The sequence below is a fragment of the Triturus cristatus genome, chromosome 4_2, assembly GCF_964204655.1.
Source record: "Triturus cristatus chromosome 4_2, aTriCri1.1, whole genome shotgun sequence".
Classification (NCBI taxonomy): domain Eukaryota; kingdom Metazoa; phylum Chordata; class Amphibia; order Caudata; family Salamandridae; genus Triturus; species Triturus cristatus.
Genome location: NC_140586.1, coordinates 277,019,227 through 277,040,912, shown reverse-complemented (window position 1 = coordinate 277,040,912; position 21,686 = coordinate 277,019,227).

Below are 21,686 nucleotides of genomic sequence, written 5' to 3'. Positions count from 1 at the left end.
ATTAGTGATATCAGACTTGCGGAAAATGTAATATTTTTCTGTAACCATAGTGCATTACCATAAAGCACATTAAAGCGCTTTGATGAGGCCCCACCCCAGTATGCTGTATTTGCAGGGCATGGTCCCGGTCATGCCTAAAGCAGCAATGGAAATAGGGAATAGATTTCAGTCAATCTCTGTATATAGTCCTTAAATCTTCTCCTCATCCAGCTGGGCCACTACATGATGAAGACATATATGAATACCTCACCACTGGATCGTCTAATTTGTTGTCCATGAAGACTTTTTTTTCAGTGGGTCTGTGGATCCTTTACTTCATCTTATCAATGGTCCTCTAGAACCTCCTGTGATGTATTGAAAATCATTTATCATAAGATGACGTTCTCATGTATGGAGTATAAGTCACATCCCATTGTATGCTAGGAACATTGTGCGTTATATAGAGTATGGTGGATGGGATACTCCATCAAAACTGGCAGATATGCTGCCTGCCGTATTACAAGTGCCATTGGCTATCTTGCACTTGTAATATGGTGGAAAAGATATCCCCCATGTTTGTAACAGAGTATGCCTTCCATCAAACTCTACTTTTTAAATGACAACACTTAAAATAATGTATATTTTTCAGCTGATCCATCCTTTGAGAATATCTGGGATACATATTTCTTTTTACCAGTTTTTGACTTTTAGTAGGTGGTTGACCAGATAGGGTGTTAATATTATGTACTAATTAACAATACATTGGTAATTGGTAATTATTTGTGTACATAGTTAATTATTTTTAAGTTATTTATATTTTTTTGAGATGTTAGGTTTATTGAAGTATGGATGGTTAGTGTTTTAGAAAATATATAAATTGTCAATCACATATTTTTATTAAATTTAAAAAAACATCACTTTTTCATGTTTTATATCGGAATAATTAATTCCTAAATGTCTTTGTATTTTTCAAAATGGGTTGACGGTTTACTAGGTGATTGATTAGGGAGTTTTAAAAACATATTCATTATTGATTAATCATTGAAATACGTAATTTCTTTAATTTATTAATTTTATGAATTGTGTAAATATTTCAATCATGATAGATTTTATTACTTTTGATCATAATTGTACATTTTACATAATTGAAGGATTTATTAAAACATTCAACATTAAATTAAAATATAGCTTTTTAAAATCATTTAATATATTTAAATTGTGTAGAGCTCAATTTTTTGGTGTTGTATTGGCCAATATTTTTTATAAAGTATAGTACATTTTATAGTATTTTGCTTCCTCAAATTCATTATTTTAAAATTTAAGTGACTTATGATATCATATTTTTTAAAATGTATAGAACTATTTACTTAAATAAGTATCATTTGACAGTAAGATTTAAAAGCTTTTATCAGGGTTCATTCAAAGCTTTTGTTTGTTGTATTATTAGAGGATTTAAAATGTATATATGTAGTTGCCTGTTAAACACCAGTTAGAATAGTAAATATGCCCTATATATAATATATATATATATATATATATATATATATATATATATATATTATCTACTGGCGGCCGCCAGTAGATAGTTATAGTTAGGACCGTGTTTCCATAGGAAATCTCAAAATTCTATTTTGAATAACTTTGGCGCCGGTTAACGAATCATCGCGAAATTTTCAAAACTAATGGGGCGCTCTGCTCAGCTTCTACCCTGAAAGTCTCGGGGGGATTCGTCAAGCGGGGGCCGAGAAAAAAGGGGGGTCCCAAAACGCGTTTTCCCCATGCATTTTCCCATAGGACCTTTAGTCGGAGGTACAGCCTGAACGGCTGAACAGAATTACTTGAAATTTGGCAAAGAGGTAGTCCTCAGGTCAGGGAAGTGCCTTTTGCATATATGGAGTCAATCTGTTCAGTAGTTCCTGAGAAAATTGAGTTAAAAGCACATAAATATCTACAGCTGCGCACCGTGCGCGCATCCTAACGTGCGCGAGCGTAATTCTGATTGGTGGTTAAATGTCAGCCAACGTTCGAATCGGTCGAAATCAGGAAGTGTCGGCAGCCATTTTGTTTGTTTTGAGTGCGAGAGTGAAAAAGGAAGGTGGCAAACGTGAAAAGGGGGCAGGGTAGAGAGTTCCAGACCCCCTAGCCTTTGTCAGGGGGTCCCTTAAGGACCCCGAAGGCAGAAAAAAACATTTTAATTTTTTTCAAAAATTCGCAGGGTGCGCGCACAGTGCGCACACCATGAAAAACCCTAAAAAAAAATAAACTTTTTAATACGTAGTTTATTGTAAAATAAATATATAAAAAATATAATAATACATACATAACTTAGCATTTAAAAAAACCGTACAAATTCACTGAAAAAACCATAGGTTTCGCACACGTTATAGTTAGGAATTAGCATTTAAAAAACCTTGCAAATTCACTTAAAAAACCATAGGTTTCACACATGTTATAGTTAGGTGGACATTTCACTCATAAAAAACCAATGAAATTCCCCCGTTATAGTTAGTTCAGATAACTATAACTCGCGCGACCGCCACTCTATCACAAGGATGATGTCATCAGTGATGTCATGAGTGATGCCACTGACCAAGTCATGAGTGATGTAATATGTGACGTCATGAGCAGTGGATTACGGGCACGCGTGTTATAGTTATCTGAACTAACTATAACGGGGGAATTTCATTGGTTTGTTATGAGTGAAATGTCCACCTAACTATAACATGTGTGAAACCTATGGTTTTTTAAGTGAATTTGCAAGGTTTTTTAAATGCCAATTCCTAACTATAACGTGTGTGAAACCTATGGTTTTTTCAGTGAATATATATATATATATATATATATATATATATATATATATATATATATATTACCTACTGGCGGTCGCCAGTAGGTAGTTATAGTTAGGACCCTGTTTCCATAGGAAATCCGCAACATTCTATTTGGAATAACTTTGGCGCCGGTTGACGAATCCTCGCGAAATTTTCAAAATAGGTGGGGCGCTACGCTCCGCTCCTACCCAGAAAGTCTCGGGGGGATTCGTCAAGCGGGGGCTGAGAAAAAAGGGGGGTCCCAAAACGCGTTTTTCCCATGCATTTTTCCATAGGACCTTTAGACACAGCTATAGCCCGAACGGCTGAACAGAGTTACTTGAAATTTGGCAGAGAGGTAGTCCTCAGGTCAAGGAAGTGCCTTTTGTAGGTCTGGTGTAAATCTGTTCAGTAGTTCCTGAGAAAATAGCATTTAAATCAATATATATATCTGAGCCAGCTTACCGTGCGCTTACGGTAAGCTTACCGTACGCGTACGGTGACGTGCGCGAGCGTGATTCTGATTGGCTGTTAGATCTTAGTAAACATTCGAATCGGTCGAAACCAGGAAGCGGCGTCCGCCATTTTGTGTGTTTCACACAGAAAAAAAAAGGGTGATAACTTGAAAAGGGGGCAAGGAAGAGAGTTACAGACCCCCTAACATTTGAAAGGGGGTCAAAGAAGGACAGAAAAAAACACAAAAAAAACATTTATTAATTTTTAAAAAAAATCGCGGGGTACACGTACGGTAAGCTTACGGTAAGCTTACCGTACGCGTACGGTTGAAAAAAAAATAAAAAAGAGAAATAAAATTCAGATTTAAGTGTTTAAATATTAGGGGGCTCTAAAAAGAGCCGTTGTGTTTATGAAGTGATTTGATTTTTTAGTGGTACCTACAAGTAAGTACCGATGCAGAGTCTAAGGTTCAAGAGGAAGACTCTGTTCCCTTCATCAATGAAGTGTACACCATCTCCTCTATAAATGTCTTGCATGTCGTAACGCAAGTTGTAAATGGAACCCATACCATAGTCTCGGAGGAAAGCAGAAACAGATTTGTTGACGTGCTTTCTTGCTTTGTCAATCTGCGGACAAAAATGATTGGACCAGTTCCATTTTTGCCTTTGGCATATGTTAGAATACGCAAAGGCAGTTTTAGGGAAAAGTGAAAACAGTTGTGCAAAGGTCTCCTTCATAAGCATTTCCAGACCTACCCCAGTCAAAGTGCCTAGGTCATTGCCACCACAGTGCACTATTATGAGGTCAGGGTGTTGGATTTGCATGAAGGATTTCACCAATGGCATCAATTGGTGCCACTTTAACCCTCTCTGACCAATCCATTTAATGTCTACATTTGGCAAAGCAAGGTCTCTCACCATACCTCTTTTTTCCGCATACTTTTCACTCCAGAAGACATAGCTGTGCCCTACAATCCACACTGTGAACATCTTCAAAGGAGATCTGGATGCACTCAGGAGGTGTCTTTCAGTAGAATGGGAAAAAGAAATGAAAGACAGTTTGGAAATGGAGGCATACATATTTTTTTTAAATAAAAAGAACTGATTGGCTGTTTGATACCATTCTACAATAAAAACTAGGCTGTATGTATAAATTTATAGAAGCATGTTTTGTATTGGTACAGAAAAATGTGTTACCAAAGAACAGTACTATGGATTTGCTGTTAGGTTTGAAAAGTCAAGCACTCCTGCTCATTGGAAATGAAACATTGTGTGGTGAACTTCTGACCTAACTCTACACAGCAGTGTTTCAAGAGCTGTTGCTATGGTAGCAGGCAGAAGTCAAGTTGGGGGAAGGGTACTAGGCTGAAGTCAAGTTGGGGGAAGGGTACTTTTGGAAAAGGGTTGGTTTTCAACCAATAGAAATGTGTGATTACATTTGAAAAAAGGGGGAAGCACTGAGATTTGAAATTAACATGTATATGTGTGGAAAAAGAGAGGGAAACATTGCCATTATCTGGTTCTGCTGAGAGGAGAGAGGTGTACAGAACAGAGATCCTGGCTCTGATAATCTGCTGTTTGAGTGCCACATTTCTTTCACAACTAACTAATTTTAAAGGTGAGTTATGAGTTTGAGAGGGGATGTATATGGTAAATTAAGAAATGAATAATAGAATTGGAATTCCTTTTGTTGAAGTTGTGTTTATCGTTTTGTGTTTTGGGAGAAATTTAAATGTGAGGAACATGTAAAATAATATGGACTATGTTTTCACCATAAAATAAGGTGTATTGTTATAAATGAGGAATACTTTTAGGGTTTGAGGTTCCAGTCAGTAATGCAAATGCATTCAGCATCACTAAGGCTGGTTGCCTTTGCTGGAGTGTAGTCAGTCACCTAGGTTACACATGTTTCTGGGATCAAAAAGCTGTTTGGACATGTAATTTTTTCAGAATCTGAAAAGAGGATTCAAAATGTGTCAGACTGTAAAAGTACTTATCACTTGCCAAAAAAAAGAGTAGTAAGTGTGCTTTCAAATTGGCAAAGAAATTTCGTTTTCTGACTAATATGAAACCATGACTCTGTGTGCAAAGAGGAATTATAGACAGATATTTATTGCATATTACTTTGGTAATTTTACAGTTGCATTAGTAGGAAAGGGGGAGGTATTTTTTCTGCAGAAGCAGACTCTTAGCACACACCCAGCTGCTTATCCTGTGGAATCATGCATAGTATTTACAACCGAGTCGGGTTTGAGGTTGCAGTCAGTAATGCAAATACATTCAGCATCACTAAGGCTGGTTGCCCTTGCTGGAGTGTAGTCAGTCACCCAGGTTACACGTTTTTCTGGTCTGAAAAAGCTGTTTGGACATGTGCTTTTTTCTAAATCTGAAAAGTGGATTAAAAATGTGTCAGACTGTAAAAGTACTTATCACTTGCAAAAAAAAAGAGTAGTAAGTGTGCTTTCAAATTGGCAAAGAAATTTCGTTTTCTGACTAATATGAAACCATGTCTCTGTGTGCAAAGAGGAATTATAGACAGAGATTTATTGCGTATTACTCTGGTAATTTTACAGTTGCATTAGATGGAAAGGGGGAGCTATTTTTCTGCAGAAGCAGACTCTTAGCACACACCCAGCTGCTTATCCTGTGGAATCATGCATAGTATTCACAACCGAGTGGGGTTTGAGGTTGCAGTCAGTAATGCAAATACATTCAGCATCACTAAGGCTGGTTGCCCTTGCTGGAGTGTAGTCAGTCACCCAGGTTACACATGTTTCTGGTCTGAAAAAGCTGTTTGGACATGTGCTTTTTTAAGAATCTGAAAAGTGGATTAGAAATGTGTCAGACTGTAAAAGTACTTATCACTTGCAAAAAAAAAGAGTAGTAAGTGTGCTTTCAAATTGCCAAAGAAATTTCGTTTTCTGACTAATATGAAACCATGACTCGGTGTGCAAAGAGGAATTATAGACAGAGATTTATTGCGTATTACTCTGGTAATTTTACATTTGCATTAGATGGAAAGGGGGAGCAATTTTTTCTGCAGAAGCAGACTCTTAGCACACACCCAGCTGCTTATCCTGTGGAATCATGCATAGTATTCACAACCGAGTGGGGTTTGAGGTTGCAGTCAGTAATGCAAATACATTCAGCATCACTAAGGCTGGTTGCCCTTGCTGGAGTTTAGTCAGTCACCCAGGTTACACGTGTTTCTGGTCTGAAAAAGCTGTTTGGACATGTGCTTTTTTAAGAATCTGAAAAGTGGATTCAAAATGTGTCAGACTGTAAAAGTACTTATCACTTGCAAAAAAAAAGAGTAGTAAGTGTGCTTTCAAATTGGCAAAGAAATTTCGTTTTCTGACTAATATGAAACCATGACTCTGTGTGCAAAGAGGAATTATAGACAGAGATTTATTGCGTATTACTCTGGTAATTTTACATTTGCATCAGTAGGAAAGGGGGAGCTATTTTTTTCTGCAGAAGCAGACTCTTAGCACACACCCAGCTGCTTATCCTGTGGAATCATGCATAGTATTTACAAGCGAGTGGGGTTTGAGGTTGCAGTCAGTAATGCAAATACATTCAGCATCACTAAGGCTGGTTGCCCTTGCTGGAGTGTAGTCAGTCACCCAGGTTACACATGTTTCTGGTCTGAAAAAGCTGTTTGGACATGTGCTTTTTTATGAATCTGAAAAGTGGATTAGAAATGTGTCAGACTGTAAAAGTACTTATCACTTGCAAAAAAAGAGTAGTAAGTGTGCTTTCAAATTGGCAAAGAAATTTCGTTTTCTGACTAATATGAAACCATGACTCTGTGTGCAAAGAGGAATTATAGACAGAGATTTATTGCGTATTACTCTGGTAATTTTACAGTTGCATTAGTAGGAAAGGGGGAGCTATTTTTCTGCAGAAGCAGACTCTTAGCACACACCCAGCTGCTTAGCCTGTGGAATCATGCATAGTATTCACAACTGAGTGGGGTTTGAGGTTGCAGTCAGTAATGCAAATACATTCAGCATCACTAAGGCTGGTTGCCCTTGCTGGAGTGTAGTCAGTCACCCAGGTTACAGATGTTGCTGGTCTCAAAAAGCTGTTGGGACATGTGCTTTTTTCAGAATCTGAAAAGTGGATTCAAAATTTGTCAGACTGTAAAAGTACTTATCACTTGCCAAAAAAGCAGTAGGAAGTGTGCTTTCCAATTGGCAAAGAAATTTCGTTTTCTGCCTAATTTCAAACCATGACTCTGTGTGCACACAGGAATTGTTTTTAGATATTTAATTTGTGAAGGTGTTATTGTGATTTTCACTTGTAGGAAAGGGGTACATAGTATTTTAAGATTTGAAAAGATCATAAAAAATGTAGTAATATATTTAAATAAAATAAAGGAATTTTTTTTTAGTTTTTTTCAGGTATTGCTGAAGAGCAGTGAACAAAATTTAAGATGCCTACAAAATCCAGACTAAGGAAAAACCACACAAAAAAACTATATTTGAAGACAACTGGAGGACCTAAGTTAGTTGGAGATGCTCATGTTGGGAAAAAGAGAAAGTCTTCTGGTAAGCAAACAAAAGAATTTTTAAAGAACATCTTCAAAAAAAGGAAAAATGTACAAAATGTCTGTACTGGAAAGAATGTTTTAAATAGAAAACAACAGGAAAAAATTGAGCATTTAGTTAATGCAAATATACCTTCAGAAACAATAAAGAATAACTTAAAAAGAAAAACAGAGTTTAAAGAGATACGTAGAAAAATGTTTCAGAGAAGAGTTATGTCCAATTTGATAAAGGATGTGAAGAAATATAAGAAAAAGGCAAAATTTTATAAGAGAAAAAAAGAAATTGAAGCCATTGCAGCAAAGGCATTAGAATTAAAAAGGAATTTATTCATTTTAATTTTGAACAGGATGCGTACATTAGATACAATGGTTAATGTACTGAAATCACAAAGCAAAAGGAAAAGAGTAGTGAAAAGAACAAACTTTTGTAAAGTATTTTTAGGAGAATGGATGCATAGTTCAAGTAGTGAACCTTTTTTTAATGAAGAGAGTTATTTTCAAAGTAATAGTTTGCTGCATGCAGTTGACACCAGAGGTCGTGCTTATGAAGTGAAAAATGGTTGTATAATGGAGAAGGAGAAAATGGTTCCAAGAGATGAGGTACAAGTGATGGCGGATGAGGCTATGGGGAGACGTCCTAAAGCCCCAGTGTACACTTGGAATTGTAGTAGTATTTGCACTGTGCGTCAGGAATCTATTGATAAATTTCGTGAGTTTCTAAGAGAATATAGTAAAAAAAGTGTTAAACAGAAGATTAAGGTGCTTCAAAGTCTAGATCCATGCAGAGTGAGAGAGAATACTGGTTTGCAGGGACATTCTCTGGCTTGTCTATCTAGAAAAGTGTGTAAAAGTGTTTTTCATCATTTTAGGATGCTGGCTGTTCATCATACTGAAATGAGAAAGTTTGTGAGACGGTTGTATTTTGCTAAAAGTCCAGCAATAAAGTTAGATGAATTGAATAGGGCTCTGTTCCGTGGATCGGTAACAGATGTAGAGAAGGTTACTGATGAAATTCAGTTTTGTTACTTTGGTCCTGAACAAGACAGTGCAGAAAAGGACACAGTAAATGAGGAAGAAGTGGAAGAGAATGTAGAACACTCTGTAAGTAAGACATTTAATGATCACATAACAAAATTTGCAATAATCTCTAATGAAAGACCAAATATTACTTGTATTTGTTGCCGCAGAACTCATTATAGAAAACAAACCAGGAATGTTGATCTCTACAGAAAAAGTGAAAATGAAGATAATTATAAGTGGAAGGATTTTGCCACATATATATTTCTTGAAAATTGTTTTGAATTGGGTGAAGATCAGCGTATTTGTAAATACTGTTACAACAAGTTAGAGGAAAATAGAATGCCGACCAGAGCTGTACATAATAATTTAGAATTGGATGCTATTCCTGCCGAACTTTCTGAATTAAATACATATGAGTCTATACTTATTCAATGTGTTCATCCCTTCCAGACCATAGTACGTATGGAGCCCAAAACTGGTAAATTACCTCCTTCAGATTTACTGAGAGGTTTAAAAGGAAGAGTGGTGTATTTGCCCTTGGATTTGAAAAAAAATATGGAAACTATTGATGCAGATACTTTGGAAACTGAACCATTAGTTATTCTGGTTAATGGTGTACCTACAAAGAATAAGAAGATTTGGCAGGAGCTGGTAGATGTACGGAAAGTACAAAGAGCAAATTTGTATTTGAAAAGGAATAACAAATGGTATGAATCAATTTATATAGAAGAAGAAGAAGAAGATTTACAAGAAGACACAGAAACACCAACTGGTCAAATTGAAAAAGTGGACAAGTCAAAGGAAGAAGAAATTTATGAACATTTCAGCATACATCCTCTTCATTCAAAAGAAGTTATGGGAGACAATATTGATCTGTTTCAGATGAAGAAAGCAAAAGGAACTCCTTTGAGTGTATGGGAGGAGAGCTTGGAAGCTCGATGTTTTCCCCAGCTGTTTCCTACAGGAAAAGGAGGACGATACGATGAACGTCCAGAACAGATTCCAGCTTCTGAGTATCGAACTACAAGACTATATGCAGAAGATGCCAGATTTCGACAAAGTATTCCTTATTTGTTCCATCTTTTATTTGAAAGCGACTTGTCTGCATTATCATATGCAGTAAATCACATTTTAAAAAGTGGAGTACATTTACAAAATGTGTCTGCTAAGGATTTTATGGAGAAAGTGCAGCACCGAGATGATCATTTGGAAACACAACTGATCAATCTGATGGCTTGTCAGCGTGGGACAAATGAATATTGGTACCGACGTCATGGTGAATTAAAATGCATGTTACGGAATTTAGGAACACCAACATGGTTCCTTACTCTAAGCTGTGCTGAGTACGCTTGGGATGATTTACTGGATTTTCTACGAGAGGCAAATTCAAACATTAAAAACATTGAATACAAGACAGCAGGAGAACTGTGCTCATTGGATCCGGTTAATGTTTGCAGATATTTCAATCATAGATTTGAGGCTATGATGTCCTTCATCTGCAATAAAAAAAATCCACCTCTTGGAGAAGTAGTGGATTTCTTTTGGAGAAAAGAGTACCAGGCAAGAGGTGCTCCTCATATTCATATGCTGTTGTGGATCAAGGATGCCCCAAAGTTTGGAACAGATACTGATGAAGCAGTGTTATCTTTCATTGAAGAATATGCAACATGTGCTATACCAAAAAGCACAGAAGAGAAAAAGTTAAAGGAGCAAGTTTTACGTTTCCAAAGTCATCGGTGTGGAAAATACTGTCGACGGAAATACAAGAGCAAAGATAAATACTACACTAAATGTCGATTTGGATTTCCTAGACCTGTTCTTTCAAATGGAAGAGTAAACAGTTTTATGTCATCTGTGAGACATACTATTACAAGAAAATCACCTAAGAATACCTACAACCTTAAAAGAAAAGAAGAATCAAAAAATATAAATGACTACAACCCAGTCATTTTATCCATGTGGAATGCTAACATGGATATACAGTATGTAGCTGACAATTCCATTGCTGTTGCTCGATATGTAACATCTTACATTACTAAATCAGAAAAAACTGAATTGAAAGAAATGTGGGAAGAGATTTCTCACGAGAAGACTGTCAGTAAGAAGCTGTACAGTTTCAGTTTAAAGATGTTATCGCATCGAGAAATTGGATCCTACGAATGTTCAGATAGGTTATCTTCTGCAAGTCTCTACTCGAAATCAAGAAGAATAATTTGGGCAAGTTTAGGCCTTGCAGCAATGAGAAATCGGGTACTGAAATCTGTTGGAGAAATTGAATATTTGGCCGAGAATGACCCAGAAAGTACAGATATTTTGAAATCAAACATGTTGGACACATATTACCCAAAGAGAAGTGTTCATCTAGAGAACATGTGTCTCTATGAAGTGCTGCAGAACTACATTTATTCACGGAAAGCTGCAGAAGACATCAACAATGGAAAATATAAAGTCATTGGTGAGGAAGGATGTTTGGTGAAGCAAACAAAAGGAAGTTTGATAAATCACAGGAAGCTCAGTTGCGACACTACTGACAAAAAGGAATTTTACTACTTGGCTCTTTTACAGCTGTTTAAACCATGGCGTACAGAAGATGAACTACTGGGAGAATTTCAAAGCTATGAAGATTCCTTTAATGCTTGCAAAGACACCATACAATGCAGTACATTCACAAATTATGTGCAAATGTTAAATGAAGAAATTGAACAGGAAACTACAATTGCAGCTGAAGTAGCTAGAGACAGTTCTCAAGACAGCCAAAGTTCAGGAACACTCAGTCAAGATCCCCTAGGACAACCAATCGTTGAAATGAAGCTGCAATAGCCATGAATGAAGTGGAAACGGCTATGAATCAAGCTCAAGAAGAATTTATAGACTTACCAAATTTGGAAAGACAACTGAATGAAGAGCAGCAACAAATTTATGAAGAGATCAGAAACAAAATTGATCACGGATTACTACATGAAAAAAAAGAGTGCTCATACACATCATTTCATCCAATCAGGATGTATGTAAGCGGACAAGCTGGAACTAGAAAAAGTTTCTTAATAAAAGTCATCAGAAGCTACCTACAGCAAAAAACGGATTCAACTTTGTCTTGTGTGGTTACTGCTCCAACTGGGTTAGCAGCATATAATATAAAAGGAATCACCTTACATCGTTTGCTAATGTTACCAGTGGAGCATGAGAACAAAATACAATACCACAAGCTAACTGGAGAAGCATGCTTGGAAGTTTCAAGAGTATTGAAGAAGATGCAAGTTCTCATTATTGATGAGGTGAGCATGGTATCAAACTTAATGCTTGCCTTTGTGCATAGAAGAAGTTATAGACATTTGTCGTTGTACAGTTCGTTTCATGCTTGTGAAAGACTTATATGTACAAAGGAAACAGTTTCCGTTTTCTCTAGCATATGCTGTAACTATTCACAAGTCTCAAGGATTGACTGTAGATTGTGCATTTGTAAACATTGGTTCAACTGTGTTCAAAGAAGGTATGGCTTATGTAGCTTTGTCACGAGTGAAAACATTATCTGGTTTATTCATGATAGACTTTGATGATTCAAAAGTTAGTGCAGATACAAACTGTGTAAAGGAGTATAATAGATTAAGAAGAACCTATGCTCCTCATTTAGGTCAGTATCCTGTGTTAGAGAAACGTGTAGTTTCTCGTAAAAGGAGAATTGAGAATATCTGTAATGAGGATGTAGAGAGGAGGAAAAAAAAGAGGAGTGATGTAATTGCAAGCAAAAAGAAAAAGGAAAATGAAGAAGAGGTTGTAGGATGTCATTTTGAAAATAGCTCTGGTGTCAACTGCTACGCTAATGTAGTGCTGAATGTTGCTTTTTATCTGGAAAGTTTGCAAGAGCAGATAATAGTAAATCAGAGAAAAAGATTCTGTTCTGAGTTGAGTCTCCTTTTTCAAAAGCTGAGTAATGATAAAACTCAAATAGAAAGTGCTACTGAAATTAGAAAACTTTTAGATGTATGTTCAGGACGAACACAGTTTTCTCAAAATGTACAGCAAGACGCACAGGAATTCTTGATGTATTTTCTTCAGGTACTGGAAGAAGAAGGGGTGGCAATAGAAAATATGTTTGGTGTCTCTTATAAATGGGAACATAGTTGTGAAAACTGTTTCAATACATGTGGCTCTAATGTTGATTCTGAAAGGTTTATTTATTTAACATTGCCAGACAGTAAAACAGTCACTTTTGCTAAATTAGTTAAAGATGCTAATCATAGCATGGAATGCGGTGAGTGTAAATCTGACATGTTTTCAACGTTAATTTTAAAGGAATACGGACAGTATGTAATTTTAATGATGCAACGATGTAAAGCTGATGGTTCAAAGTTGGATACTTTAATAAAGAAGTTTATAGGAAAGCAATTATCAATTTCAGGAAAAACTTTTGTAACAGTTGCAATAATTTTCCATGAAGGACCTACTGTTACTTCTGGACATTACACAGTTTATCTTAAATGTGAAAAAGGCTGGACACTGTGTAATGATTCCCAATTGATTTTCAAGCAACGTTTGCCTTTTGATTTAGCAAATTCCTATCTAATCTTCCTGAAACCTAAATTTTAGAGAGACTTGGCAAGATCTGTACAAAACAATTTTACAATTTTATTGGATTAGCATTGGAATTTTCAAAAAAAATTTTTTTTCAAATTACCATTTGGCCTAATGGAAAGGTAACCAATTGTAATGTGGACTTATTTAATTCCTAATGAATCTTTCGGAAACCAAAAAGTTTGAGAAAATCGGTAACATCTGTACAATTTAAATTTTGGAATTCTATTGGATTACCATTGGAAATTTATTCAAAAAAGATTTTTTAAATTACTATTTGGCCATAAGGAAAAGTAACCAATTGTATTGTGGACTTATTTAATTATTAATTAATCTTTCTGAAACCAAAATGTTAGAGAGAATCGGTAACATCTGTACAATTTTAATTTTGGAATTTTATTAGATTACCATTGGAAATTTAATCAAAAAAGAATTTTAAAATTACTATTTGGCCTAAAGGAAATGTAACCAGATGTATTGTGGAGTTGTTTGAGATATATTATTTTTGAGATTATGCTTCTGTAACAAAATTGTCAGACGGTATTTTAAGGAAATAGTTATTGTTATTAGATGATATTTTTTTAGAATATTATGCTTTTCTATAATGTTATGTTTAAGTAAAAAGAGATTCTGGGCTTTTTTAAAACAATCTTTGAGATTGTTATTTTTTTTTTGCCCGCTGTTAAGTGATGAATGCAATTGCTTTTATGATTTATAGTGAAATGCAATATATTCTGAAAACAGCAAAAAAAAGGCAAAACATTTTTTGGGGAAAATATGTAAATACGTGTACTGTGTTATATAATGATTTATTAAATATTAATACTTTTTTCTTTTTTTTCAGATTGTGAAAGAAAATTTTCGAAAAAAACCTACCATTTTTTCAAGTAATTTCAATTAAATTTTAATTAAAAATTAAATTGTTGGGTGGGTCAGGTAAGTCAGAAATTAGATGGTCCCTTTCTTCCACTTCTCCTCAAACAGATTTTTAGTATTTAGTTATTAATTCCTCAAGGATCTTGAGATGTGGTAATTGATTTTTTGTGTTTTTTTAAAAAAAAAAAAATACGCTTAAGAAAAAGTTTTAAAGAAAAAATAAAAAAAAGTTGAGAGGTAAGGTTGGCTCTTAAAAGAGCCGTTGTGTTCATGCAGGGACAGAGGAAAGGAAGAATGGGAACATTAGCTGGTAGGACATATGTGCTGGTCTATTTTGTTGTTAATGAGGGGAACACTGGTCTCCCTATGAACAATTAGACCATGGCAAAATGAACACCGCATTGTAACCCTCGCAAACCGATGGTTCGTTTCCAGAGGATCAGAAAAAGGTGAATCTGCCCCCACAGATGAAGGGCTCTGCTGAGCTTCCGAAGAAGGACTCGGCTGAGCTGCTGTGGATGTGCTTGGTTGACTTACTGAAGGGTTTCCTCCAGTATGTCGAGCATGTGTCCTAGGGTGTACATCGTGAAGGTGTCTCAACATAGTGTGATTCCCGAAGGAATACTTCTTGTTGGGATTACCTCTCGAAAGTACACGCTGGCACAGCTTGCAAGTCACCAAGGCAGCATTGACTTTTTTCTCACCCTCAGGAAAAGTAAAATACTCCCATATAAAAGAGCTCTTCTGTTTCCTCCTTCTCTGCCTGATGGTGGTGCTGCTAGCCTCACTCTCAGTAGAAGAGTGCTGGTCTGCCATCGTATCCCAAAGACAAGTCAGCTCCTTCTCCTAAGGGATCACAAGCAGAATTGAGGGGAATGGGTGTGGTGTAGGAGAGTTCTAGAACTGAAACAACTTTAAACCAATCAAAAGTTTTGTTTCATGATCACATGACCCACCGTGCGCGTACGTTACGCTTACGTTACGCTTACGGAGCGCTTATGGTGCGCTTACGGTAAAAGTACGCATGCGCGTAAAAAAGACACGCGCTCACGCGCATGCGCATAACAGTCACTCCCCAACACTTCCGCGTAACATGCGCGTGTAGCGTACACGCTTACGCGCGCCATACGCAGTACGCACGGCTACGTAAATTGCGTAACCATACGCAAAATGAGTAGTATTATTACGAACATTACGCAAACCGTACGCTTACCGTAAGCTTACCGTACGCGCACTTAAAAAAAAAAAAAAAAAAGGAAAAAAATAATTTTTATGTTATACTAATATATCTTACCTGTTTGGTTAAAAAAAAAAGAGAAAAATTAATATATTGCAGAATTTAAAAAAAAAAAAAAAAAATAGTGTTTTAAGAGAATATAAAGTTAAAAAAAAAAAAAAACCTTGCATTTTTAAAAAAAAAAAAAACACATATAATATAATAATTTATAATAAAAAAATCATACAAAATCAATGAAAAAACCATGGGAATCACACATGTTTTAGGTAAGAATTAGCATTTAAAAAACCATACAAATTCACTGAAAAAACCATGGGTTTCACACACGTTATAGTTAGGAATTAGCATTTAAAAAACTTGCAAATTCACTGAAAAAACCATAGGTTTCACACACGTTATAGTTAGGAATTAGCATTTAAAAAACCTTGCAAATTCACTGAAAAAACCATAGGTTTCACACACGTTATAGTTAGGATTTAGCATTTAAAAAACCTTGCAAATTCAGTGCAAAAACCATAGGTTTCACACACGTTATAGTTAGAGGACATTTCACTCATAAAAAACCATTGAAATTCCCCCGTTATAGTTAGTTAAGCTAACTATAACTCGCGCACCCGCAATCCACTGCTGATGACGTAACATATTACATCACTCATGACATGGTCAGTGACATCACTCATGACATCACTGATGACATCTCAAATGACATCACTGATGACATCATCCTTGTGACAGAGTGGTAGACCTCCTCTCACCCTAATATAACCTTTGATACACAAATTCAAAAATAGAGACTACAATTTTCAAAACAATGGACATACCAATACCAGTTACAATAACCTATTCAGTAATTCTTAGATCCACATACACATCCACTCATTCACCAACAGTCCTGTACAGTCACTCATACATGTACTCACTCATCATATGTACTCATACACCTATACATCCTGTTACACATTGCCACTCATCCATAGAGTTACTCACACACATAGTCACTCATGCTAATAAAGAATCATACATCCATTTACTTGCATATTCAGTTATACACACACCTCAACACGTACTTCTACAGAAACTTACAAATACTTACCCTTTAAAATAATCACTAATAAAAACACATACTTATTCATACAGGAACTATTTCAATCTCTCACTCTCACATATACTCACTTATATACAACAATAGTCAAATATACTTCTTTAAAACATATTAAGTAACTCATAAAGACACTATTGAGACAGTCATTCACTCACTAACACACCCATACACACACTCATCAAACCATACTGTCATGCACACATGCTGTCTTCAAAACATACAACCAGACAGACAATCATTCATGCACCTATGCACTACGTTAAACCCCCCACCGAACCATGCAGACACTCAGACTGATACTCAAAAAACAACCTAAAATCCAATATAAACACCCATATAGCTACTCACCAACCCATGCAGACACTTATACACAAAGTGAGAGACTGATACAGAAAATTACATATTTAAACATTCCTCATTAAGCCATGTATTCACTAAGATACACTTAATCAGTCAGTTACACAATCAATTTTTCAAAAACAAATCATCCTTTTACACACTTATATACCCATTTATTCTTCCATCGACCTTGAGATATACATATATAAAACATATTTAATTTTCAGAAAAACACACATTCACTGGATGATGTCATCAGTGATGTCATTTGAGATGTCATCAGTGATGTCATGAGTGATGTCACTGACCATGTCATGAGTGATGTAATCAGCAGTGGATTGCGGGTGCGCGAGTTATAGTTAGCTTAACTAACTATAACGGGGGAATTTCAATGGTTTTTTATGAGTGAAATGTCCGCTAACTATAACGTGTGTGAAACCTATGGTTTTTTCACTGAATATATATATATATATATATATATATATATATATATATATATATATATATATATATATATTGTTAACAAGTCTGCAGGCAGCAGCCGAAATGTGTATATGATAGCAACACTTTATTAAACTATACCAGAGTGAAAACCCATGGGGTGCCGGTCCCGTCACTTTATTTAGAAAAAGAGGTGTTCTTAATGTGAGATATATATATATATATATATACTGTTCCCAATGTTATTTGGACTAGAGTTAGAATTTCACACCTATCCCTCTTCTCATGTATGCACTATCTACAACATTCGTTAGACTGGTGTTAGAATAGTAAATAAGCGCTCCACCCCCAAATATGAACTTTCCCCATTTGTTCTTGCCATGGACTAAGAATGGTAAATTTGACACCTATAAGGGCATTCCCCAATGTTTGTTGGAATGGAGTTAGAACATAGAATCTGAAACCCTAACAAATGGATGAACTTTCTCAATGTTTGCTGGACTAGATTAAATATGAAGCCATAAATATATGAATTTTCTCCAATGTTTGTTGCACTGGAGTCAATCTGCCCCCCCCCAAAAAAAATGTCCACTTGCCCTAATGTTTGTTACATGGGAGTAAGAATATTAAATCTTACCCATCCCCTCAATGTATAAACTTTTCCCGATATTCATAAGGAAGGCCTGACATAGAATATAAAATAAGACGTGCTCCCAATCCAAATATATCCACTTCCCCCATAAATTTGACCCCTCACCCCAAATTATTTCACTTTCCCCATTGCTGGCTGGATTGTAGTTAAAATAGTAAATCTGCCACCCAGGCATGCACATATATGCACTTTCCCCAGTGTTAGTTGGACTGGAGTAAGAATAATAAATCTGACACCCCTTAATATATTCACTTGTTTCCAATGATCTTGGAATGGAGTTAGAATAGTAAATATGACATTTCTAAACCTATTTATTTTCCCTCATGTTTGTTGGACTGTAGTTAGAATTGTAAATCTGCCTGCATGCATGCATTTTGCTTAATGTTTCTTAGCCTGCTGTTAGAATAGTGCATTTGATTTTTTACTTATAAGAATTTTGTTTATTGCTTACTTTTGAAAAAAATGCTGATGACTTAAGATTAAAGAATGTTCATATTTTTTTAATAAAACTGATTGATAATTATGTATGATTATATTGTTTTAAAATAAATGAGTAATGTTATATTTGTTTTTATTTAAACATTAGTTGCATAGTTATAAAACAATTCAATGTAATGTATATAGTAAGATTATACACATACATATATATATCAATAAAAAACAAAGCTTCAACCTTTGTTATAGTTATAGAAACTTTATTTATTCTTTCTATACAAACCAAACTGAAACTACACAGACATAACAAATTCTAAAGCTGTAGTTATACATTAAGGTGCCGATTCCGATCCATTAAAAAAAATTACCGTACGACTCGTATCCGTATTTTTTTACGTACAAATCGTACAAGTCCCGTACAAACGGCGAAGTACGATTCGTACGTGAAAAATACATACGAATCGCCTCGGGAAAAGTCTACGAGACAGTTTCACTTATAAAACTGAAGTCCGAGCGCGCAAGTACGATCCGTACCGCCCGTCCGAAAACACAAGTGCATGGAAAAGGCCCCGTACGGAGCGAACTTTGAACGACCCCTACCCCGAGTACACTTGTGCCCGGGGTACGAGTCGTACGGCCCCACCAGCCTCCCACCCCTCCCGTGTACGTCCGCACCGTACCCCCCACCCCCTGTATGTACGGACTGTACCACCCCACCCCCCGTACGTCCACACCGTACCCCAGGCGTACCCCCACCCGTGTATGTCCGCACCGTACCCCAGGTGTACCCCCCCACCCGCGTATGTCCGCACCGTACCCCAGGCGTACCCCCCCACCCGCGTATGTCCACACCGTACCCCAGGTGTACCCCAATCCTCGCGTATGTACAGTCAGTACATACGCGAGGGTTGGGGTACGCCTGGGGTACGGTCCGTACATACGCGAGGATTGGGGTACGCCTGGGGTACGGTCCGTACAAACGGGGCGGGTGGGGGATATGGTCCGCACATATGCAATGTTGGGGTACGCACCGTACATGATAACACGTACGATGTGGGTGATGGCATGTACGTCGCGTAGCGGGCCCCCTTTTCCTCGTGCATCGCAGCGTACTTAGCTTTTCCGGCACTTTTGGTTCCGGTAAAAATATAGCCGTGTAGAGTGCTGTAGGTACGAATCGTACTTGCTGGTCCGTAAAACGCTGCCTGACTCCGTGCGGACGTCGCGGACGCGCTGTCCAGGATCAGAATTGTATGTATTTTTTAGCCGTACGGTGTTTTTTACGATTCGTACGGAAATGGTATTTCTGTACGAATCGTACTTGCTGGTTTGTACGGTGGTATTCCCGGGTACGAGTCGTATGAATAAAACGCTCTGTACGACCATTCGTACCCGGGTTTTACAGGATTGGAATCGGCACCTAAATGTATAATTTACACACCACCTTCAAATTAGTGTAACTTACCCACCTCCGTACACAGTGAGGTCAACCCACTAGCCAGACTGCCCTTGCTATAAATTGCCACTCTACCATTCACAATGTTCTCACAAATTATGTCATTTGAGATGTTATTAGTGCTGTTATAAATGCTATCATTTCACACTGTATGAGTGATGTAATATGAAACGATAAATGCAGTGCATCTTATAGGTGTGAGTTATAGTTAATGTAGTCTGGCTAGCAAGTTGACAACATTGTATATGGAGGTTCATGAGTTGATACTAATTTGAAGGTGGAGCGTAAAGGATAAATTTAAGGTATAACTAAAACCTTAGAATTTCTAATGTTTGTGTAGTTTGAGTTTGGATTGTATAGAATGAATTCATACATGTATGGTTAATTTGAAGGGAGTCATAAATCATAAATATAAGGTATGAACTATAACTTTTGAATTTCTTGTGGATCCAGAATTACATGCGGCTAAGTGCTGGCAGCCCCTCCCTCCTTTCGTGGGGACACCGTTTTGCCGCCACACAGTCATTTCTCAGCTGCTCAGGTGGTTTGTGTTGGCAGCCGGCGGTCATTGTGATGTTTTTTCTTTGGCTGTTGAAGTTCCTGCAGCCGATACTGCTGAAGGTTTAGTTCCAGTATAATTCTGAACTCATGGCTTGGATTGGAAAGTCCACGTGCCAATAACACAGCAGAGAGACCTCAGGAGACTTGCACTACATCCAGCTGCAGTTAAAGAACGACAGGTGTTGCAGTGTGGCTTGCTGTTTTCTGCCTAAATTTGCTCTACGTCTGTGCCTCCACCATGGCAAATGCCTCTCCACGGACTTGGTTAGGCTGGTGAGATAGACCTATGGACATGGTACGTGTGGCATGAAGCGACGGAGGTGGAGTCACCAGGTTTCTTGCTAGGCCGTATGTGTGCTGCTCTGCAAGCAGTAGAGGCAGAGTGCTTTTTTACTACCTGGTTGAGAGTCACTGGGCGGGCTTCACTGCAATAAAGAGCGTATGTGCAGGTTGCATTGCAGAACTTCACTGGATTATGGACTTTCAATGCTCTATTTAATACGATTGCACGTCAGTTAAGGGCTCCGCCCTTTATAAAGCATGCAAAACCATTTGAAAGCACTTGGGGCTACAGCCAATTTGGATACTTTAGCTTTGACTCACAAAGTGAAAAAGCATGCAGGACAGACAGTATCTCGTGCTAATCATACTTTTTCTCTTCACAAGGAGCTTGTGATGGCTACTAATACAGAGAATCTCAAGGATAATTTGAGTGCTCCAGAACACTCTCAACTTTTTGAAATGGAACAGTCAAATATCACTCTCTCACCGGATAATAACAGTCTAGCAGCTGGTTTGGCGTTATCAAAGCAAATGACACGGGGAAATTCAGTGGAGACCTCTCTGGAGACAGAATTATGCCTGGGTGTAATGAAGGAATATCCTTTATTTCTGAAAAATAAAACAGGAGTAGGAGCAGGAGTTGAAGCATCGGAGAGCTTTCAGTTTATAGATCCACATTCCCACTCTTTAATATATGTTGCAATTACCTCCTCCTGCTCCACAAAACACTTAGCTGTTGTCTTTGCCTGTAGTTACCGAATCTGTCAACTCGTGAAGTGAGAGGGTGCTTAGTGAATCAGCGCCAGGTTGGAGCATGAGGATACCCAGCAGGGGGGGCAAGGCGGTTACTATGCACTGGGATACCAAAAACATGCTTAATCTTGTTCTGGATGAGATGAGAGAACTTAAGTCCTTTC